Raw genomic sequence first — 7,758 nt, forward strand, 5'->3', positions numbered from 1 at the left:
TGAATCTTTCTGATAAACAGGTTGTCAATACTGTAGTTTTCAAGTTCATGACACAGCTAGCTTTGGTCTTCCCAATTCACTTCCCAAAGCAGTGAATTGATTTTTAAAGAATGTAGTTCAAGCTGGGCACTGTGGCTCATGCCTGTAATCCCCAAATTTGGGAGGCTGAGGCAAGAAGATTGTTTGAGGCCAGCAGTCAGGATCAGCCTAGGCAATAGATTGAGACCCCATCTCCCCCCAAAAAATGAGTTCCGGTACACAAAGGCGCAGGGTGCAGAGAGAAGGGAAATATTAGAGCATGTTTGTAAAATGAAGTACTTGGAAACAAGACTGTAAAGCACAAGAATAGCATATGAAAGCTCAGTACTAAAATGATTAAGAGAAAATAACAAATGCCTTTCCTCTGGACAATGCAATCAACATTTTGGATCATTTTACACCATGGGGACAGTGTCATGAGGGAAAACGCAAGATGATAAATTGTAAAAATTTATATAGTTCCAATTTCCAAGTAAAAATTGATATGCTATCTGTGCAGTGAAAATGATTAAACAGAAATGTAGTGATAAATAAACAGGGATTATGGCCAAGCTGCCTGACTTGGAACAAAACTCAGTAATATAACCAAATCATGAGGACCTTTTATCCTCTTTGACCCAGTAATTCAACTTCCAGCAGTTCTTTCTAGGGAATTAATGAGGCGCACTGAGACAGATCTAATGGAGGTTGGGCGTTTTGTCTTTCTCTGGAACAGTAACACGTTAGAAAACCACTTTCCTTTTACAGAGACGGAACAAGACTCTTACCTCTTCTTAGGAGGTCTCTACCCAGCTAAGTTGAACCCATTATGCTTTCAAAAATCCTTCCCTTTCTCAGGGAGGGAGGTCGCCCACTTAGTTCCTTAAGGCAGAAACGGTGCCTGTTTCTGTGACCATCACCAGAGAAACGAAACCAGTAGTGCTATGGGCTGAACTGCAGACTCCCCAAAGTCATATGTTGATGTCCCAACCCCCAGTACCTCAGAATGTGACTGTACTTGGGGATAGGGTCTTCACAGAGGCGCCTGAGCTAAAACGAGGTCACCAGGATGGACCTTGATCTAATAAGACTAGTTTCCTCAAAAGAAGAGGAAATGTGGATACAGACATACACCGAGGAAAGCCCATATGAGGACACAGGGACGGCGGCCGTCTGGTCGCCACATAGAAAGGCTTCCCAGGAAACCAGCCCTGCTCACACCTGATCGCAAACTGCCAGCCTCCAGAATTGTGAAAAAACACATTTCTGTTGTTTCAGCCACTTGGTACGTGGAGCTTTGTTATGGCAGTCCTAACAGACCAAGTAGGATATAACATGCATATTTATATGTATCTTTGTGTGTGTGGGACACATGTATATATGTGTGTGGTGGGGAAATACATGCATATTTATGTGTGTATTTATGTGTGTGGGATACATGTTACATGTGTGGGTGGAAATGCATGCATATTTATATGTATATTTGTGTGTGGGGGATACATGTTATGTGTGGGGGGAAATACATGCATATTTATATGTATATTTGTGTGGAGGGGATACATGTTATATGTTTGGGGTGAAAATACATGCATATTTATATGTATATTTATGTGGGGGATACATATATATATGTGGGGGAACACATGCATATTTATATGTATATATGTGTGTGGGGGAAATACATGCATATTTATATGTGTATATGTGTGTGGGATATATGTATATATGTGTGGGGGGAAATACATGCATATTTATATGTGTATATGTGTGTGGGATATATGTATATATGTGTGGGGGGAAATACATGCATATTTATATGTGTATATGTGTGTGGGATATATGTATATATGTGTGTGGGGAAATACATGCATATTTATATGTATATATGTGTGGGGGGAAATACATGCATATTTATATGTGTATATGTGTGTGGGATATATGTATATATGTGTGGGGGGAAATACATGCATATTTATATGTGTATATGTGTGTGGGATATATGTATATATGTGTGTGGGGAAATACATGCATATTTATATGTATATATGTGTGTGGGGGAAATACATGCATATTTATATGTGTATATGTGTGTGGGATATATGTATATATGTGTGGGGGGAAATACATGCATATTTATGTGCATATTTGTGTGTGGGATACATGTATATATGTGTGTGGGGGAAATACATGCATATTTATATGTGTATATATGTGTGTGGGATATATGTATATACGTGTGGGGGGAAATACATGCATATTTATGTGCATATTTGTGTGTGGGATACATGTATATATGTGTGGGGGGAATTACATGCATACTTATATGTATATTTGTGTGTGGGGGATACATGTTAATGTGTGGGGGAAATACATGCATATTTACATGTATATTTGTTTAGAGGGAATATGTGTTACATGTTTGGGGTGGAAATACACGCATATTTATATGTATATTTTTGTGGGGGGATACATGTATATATGTGGGGGGAATACATGCATATTTATATATATATTTGTGTGAGGGATACATGTATATATGTGTATGGGGAAATACATGCATATTTATATGTATACATATGTGTGTGGGATATATGTATATACGTGTGGGGGGAAATACATGCATATTTATATGTATATTTGTGTGGGGGGATATTGATAATAGGTCTATACATGCACAAGTGTATATATATCTATATATCACATATATCATATATATAATTTTTGTCTTTAAAGACGGGGGTCCCCAACCCCCAGGCCATGGACCCATACTGGTCTATGGCCTGTTAGGAACTGGGCCACACAGCAGGAGGTGAGGGTGGGTGGGTGAGCGAGTAAGTGAGCAAAGCTTCATCTATATTTCCGGCCGCTCCCCACTGCCCACATTACCACCTGAGCTCCACCTCCTGTCGGATCAGCAGCCGCATTAGATTCTCATAGGAGCACGAACCCTGTTGTGAACTCTGTGTGCGAGGGATCCAGGTTGCACGCTCCTTATGAGAATCTAATGCCTGAAGATCTGTCACTGACTTGCATCATTCCCAGATGGGAGCATGCAGGAAAACGAGCTCAGAGCTCCCACCAATTCTGTATTCTGGTGAGTTGTATAATTATTTCATTACATATTACAGTGTAATAATAATAGAAATAAAGTGCGTAACACATGTAATGTGCTTGAATCATCCTAAAGTCATCTCCCCACCCTGGTCTGCGGAAGAATTGTCTTCCACAAAACCGGTACCTGGTGCCAAAAAGGTTGGGAACCACTGTTTTAAGAGACTCATGGTAAGGCAATGGCTCACACGATTTTGAAGTCTGGGAGGTATGGCATCCGTGGGGCTGACTGACGATGGACTGGAAACTCAGGGAGGAGTTAATGCTGCAACCTTGAGGTAGAATTTATTTTTCCTCAGGGAAAACTCCATTTTTGCTCATAAGGCCTTCAACTGATGAGATGAGGCCCACCCACATTATCCAGGATCATCTCCTTCACCGAAAGTCAGCTATCATAGATGTTAACTGCATCTGTAAAATACCCTCGCAGCCACAGCTGGATGAGGATTTGATGGAACCTGTGGGGATTAGAGCCTGGCCAGGTGGACACATGAAATGAGCCATACACCGAACCCCACCAGCGTCCAGGGCTCGTCTGTTCTGCCTCCTGGACATCCCCTGAGCCAGCTCTGTCTCCGTCATTCCCCCTGCCCCACCTCGTCTGGGAACCCATCCTCTCTGTCCTGTGTCCCTCCAGTCTCCTCTGTGTGCGTCTCTGCCATGCACCAGCCCTGGCTTTCATCCATTGTGCAGCCAACTTGGACTATCTTTAAAGAAAAGGCGTCCGTGCCCACTGCCTGGGCTAAAACATGTCAATAGATTCACGTCGCTGTCAGACAAAGATCTAGTTCCTTACTACGATCCGCAGACTGTCTAAGCTCCAGAATTGCGACATGGGAAGGGTTTGGGGCACTCTGGTTGGGTAAGTGCATTAACCTGCCAGGACTGCCACAAGAGAACACCACAGACGGGGCGGCTTCAACAACAGACATCTATTTTCTTACCGTTCTGGAGGCTGGAAGTCTGAGATCAAGGTGCCGGCAGGGTTGGTTTCTCTTTAGGCCTCTTTTCTCAGTGTAGAGACGGCCATCTTCTCCCAGTGTCCTTACATGGAGATCACTTTGTATGTGCCTCTGTCCTTATCTCCTCTCCTGATCAGGGCTCTGGCCAATTTTTATTTTTTTATTTTTTATTATTGTATTGTATTGTATTTTAATTTTTGAGATGGAGTCTTGCTCTGTCACCCAGGCTGGAGTGCAGTGGTGCAATTTCAGCTCACTGCAACCTCCACCTTCCGGGTTCAAGTGATTCTCCTGCCTCAGCCTCCCAAGTAGCTGGGATTACAGGTGCCCACTATCACGCCTGGCTAAATTTTGTGTTCTTTTAAATAGAGAGAGGGTTTCACCATGGTGGCCAGGCTGGTCTCGAATTCCTGACGTCAGGTGATCTGCCCGCCTTGGCCTCCCAAAGTGCTGGGATTACAGGCGTGAGCCACCGCACCCGGCTGCTCTAGCCACATTGAATCAAGAGACATGGATGATACTAATGATCTTGTTCTAACTTGATCACCTCTGTAAAGACCCCATCTTCAAATATGCTCCCATTCTGAGGTGCTGGAAGGTAAGGCTCCAGCGTGAGTTCAGGGGCACACATTTCAGCCCATAACAGGAAGCAATGTGGTCTTTGCTGTGGGGTCGTGTTGACACAATTCTTATGGGAAAAGGCAGACGAACCCTGTGAAGACAGCGATGTGTGTGAACTTAATTCAGACTAAGACAAAGTGTTAAAAGTCCATTCTTGCTCTTCCACAGGAGGCCTACACGTCGCCGCTTCTGCCGCCGCCATGTCTTTAGTGATCCCTGAAAAGTTCCAGCATATTTTGCGAGTACTCAACACCAACATCGATGGGCGGCGGAAAACAGCCTTTGCCATCACTGCCATTAAGGGTGTGGGTCGAAGATATGCCCATGTGGTGTTGAGGAAAGCAGACATTGACCTCACCAAGAGGGCGGGAGAACTCACTGAGGAGGAGGTAGAACGTGATCACGCTTATGCAGAATCCACGCCGGTACAAGATCCCAGACTGGTTCTTGAACAGACAGAAGGACGTAAAGGATGGAAAATACAGCCAGGTCCTAGCCAATGGTCTGGACAACAAGCTCCGTGAAGACCTGGAGCGACTGAAGAAGATTTGGGCCCATAGAGGGCTGCGCCACTTCTGGGGCCTTCGTGTCCGAGGCCAGCACACCGAGACCGTTGGCCGCCGTGGCCTCACCGTGGGTGTGTCCAAGAAGAAGTAAGTCTGTAAGCCCTTGTCTGTTAATAAATAGTTTACATACCTAAAAAAAAAAAAAAAAAAAAAGAAGTCTATTCTTACTGATTTTGGTAATTCACAGAATCCAACAAGTGATGGAAATTTAGTTCCATGAGCATATCCAGGGGTGGGGGGAGTTACAGCTGAGCATCAGTGGTGCCTGGAATATTATGAAGCGGAAAGATTTTCACATCCACCCCCCAAACAACAACAACAACAACAACAGTCCCAAAATGATGACTGACAGGTCCAGGGGATATAATCTGCAAAATGACAACCAGAATACAATATTTGTTTGTTTCATTATTTTATATATATTTTTAGAGACAGTGTCTCCCCCGTTACCCAGTCTGGAGTGAGGGCTGCAATCTCAGCTCACGGCAGCTTTGACCTGCCAGGCTCAAGTGATCCTCTGGCCTCAGCTTCCAGAGTCCCTGGGACCACAGTGGTGTCCCACCATGCCCTGATAATTTTTGTGTTTTTTTGTAGAGATGAGGTCTTTCTAAGTTGCCCAGGGCTCAAGGGATCCAACCACCTCGGCCCCCAAAAGTGCTGGGACTACAGGCATGAGCCATGGCGCCTGGCCCAGAATAAAATACTTCCATGGCTTAGAAAGAGAGGTCTCCAGAACCTTGGCCAGGCTGTGCTGTTTATGAGAAAATCATTCCCTTGCTGAAGGCAACATGTGTATTGCTAGGATTCCAGCTGGGCGTTTGGCTTAGGAACCAAGGGGACGTTCCACGGTGGGTCCTTGACCTGACGTCTTATCTGGCAGCTGACATTGTAACTGCTTCTTCTCAGGGACCGTGGCTATTCAGTTAGAAATGTCATTCCCTTCTGACCCCGTTTTCTATTTGGATTTGGTCCAAATTCCTCATGCAGCACCAGGAGCTGAAAGCCTCCCTGTAGGTCTCAGAGCTTCCATCTGGGGATGATGAGGGGACAGTGTTTGGGCCAGGATAATGGTCTCATCTTCTTCTTCAGCACAAGGCAGTATGTGCTCGGGGTTGGGGGGCAAGTGGGGATGGTAAATGGGCACAGAAAAATAGTTAAAGGGTGAATAAGACCTAGTATCTGACAGCACAACTGGGTGACTATAGTCAATAATAATTTATTTGTTCATTTACAAATAACTAAAAGAGGCCAGGCACGGTGGCTCACTCCTGTAATCCCAACACTTTAGGAGGCCGAGGTGGGCAGATCATGAGGTCAAAAGATTGCGACCATCCCAGCTAACACGGTGAAACCCTGTCTCTACTAAAAATACAAAAATTAGCCGGGTGTGGTGGCGGGTGCCTGTAGTCCCAGCTACTCGGGAGGCTGAGGTAGGAGAATGGCGTGAACCCAGGAGGTGGAGGTTGCAGTGAGCCGAGATCGCGCTGCTGTACTCCAGCCTGGCAACAGAGCAAGGCTTCGGAAAAAAACAAACAACAACAACAAAACACGAGAGAGAGAGAGAGAGAGAGAGAGAGAGAGAGAGAAAGAGGGAGAAAGTCAATTCAAAGAACGATGACGGATTCTTCATCTCATTTGTAATCCAAAAATTGGACAGCCATGTCAACAGGGAGACCATTTTCCTTCCATCCAATTGGCAAGAATGAAACAAGTACAAGACGTTATTTTGTGTGTGTGCCAGTCTATGTTTTGTTTTTAAATCTTTTATTTGAGTAGCTTTATAAGTACCAGTGATTTTTGATAACATGGATGAATTGGATAGTGGTGGTGTCTAGGCTTTTAGTGCACCCATCACCCAAGTAATGTACATTGTACCCAACATGTAGTTTTTGTATCCCTCCCTTACTCCCTTCCTGCCCCCTTTCCGAGTCTCCACTGTCCATTATACCACTCTGTCTGCCTCTGTGTACCCATAGCTTAGCTCCCACTTATAAGTGAGAACATGCGGTATTTGGTTTTCCATTGCTGAGTTACTTCACTTAGAATAAGGGCCTTTAGCGGTGGGCTCACGCCTGTAATCCCAGCACAGAGGGAGGCCGAGTCAAGTGGATCACATGAGGTCAAGAGTTCGAGACTAACCTGGACAACATGGTGAAACCCTATCTCTACTAAAATTACAAAAAATTAGCTGGGCGTGGTGGTGCGCGCCTATAGTCCCAACTACTCGGGAGGCTGAGGCAGGAGAATCAATTGAACCGGGGAGGTGGAGGTTGCAGTGAGCTGAGATCACGCCACTGCACTCCAGCCTGGGTGACAGAGCAAGACCCTGTCTCAGGGGGAAAAAAAAAGAATAAGGGCCTTCAGTTCCCTCCAAATTGTTGCAAAAGACATGATTTCATTCTTTTTCAATGGCTGAGCAGTGTTCCATGCTGTATATGTACCATATTTTCTTTATCCACTCATCTGTTGGATGGGCACTT

General features: G+C 44.7%; 1 pseudogene; it reads left to right on the forward strand.

Annotated features, from left to right (window-relative positions):
* Positions 1-1,087: 1,087 nt before the first annotated feature.
* Positions 1,088-5,370, forward strand: LOC103235377 (small ribosomal subunit protein uS13-like; annotated as a pseudogene).
* Positions 5,371-7,758: the final 2,388 nt, after the last annotated feature.

This window comes from Chlorocebus sabaeus, chromosome 6 (assembly GCF_047675955.1).
Source record: "Chlorocebus sabaeus isolate Y175 chromosome 6, mChlSab1.0.hap1, whole genome shotgun sequence".
Classification (NCBI taxonomy): Eukaryota; Metazoa; Chordata; class Mammalia; order Primates; family Cercopithecidae; genus Chlorocebus; species Chlorocebus sabaeus.